The sequence below is a fragment of the Charadrius vociferus genome, unplaced genomic scaffold (genome assembly GCF_000708025.1).
Source record: "Charadrius vociferus isolate BGI_N301 unplaced genomic scaffold, ASM70802v2 scaffold1, whole genome shotgun sequence".
NCBI classification, from domain to species: Eukaryota; Metazoa; Chordata; class Aves; order Charadriiformes; family Charadriidae; genus Charadrius; species Charadrius vociferus.
The window spans coordinates 5,283,864-5,284,163 of NW_009647680.1; positions in this window are offsets into that span (position 1 = coordinate 5,283,864).

The window sequence follows — 300 nt, forward strand, 5'->3', positions numbered from 1 at the left end:
CTTTAAAATTACAAACTGTAGTGCAGCTACTTCTTAGCTGTACTTCTGCAGAGCTACCAGTGAGCCATGAATGTTTTGCTCTCTGGGTAATTTAGCTATGCAAGACCCATCCACACTCTATTAAACAAATCAAGAAAGTATATTGAGAAAGCTGGTTTAGGGTATGAATAAACAGATGCCAGAGCCTGAATTTGTTGCAGTTTTACTGCTGAACAACTTGGAGGCGATCGCTGTTAGGCAGTCACTTATATCTTCCTAGCGTGTTGCAAATATAAAATAAAATGAGCTATTTTATTTCAG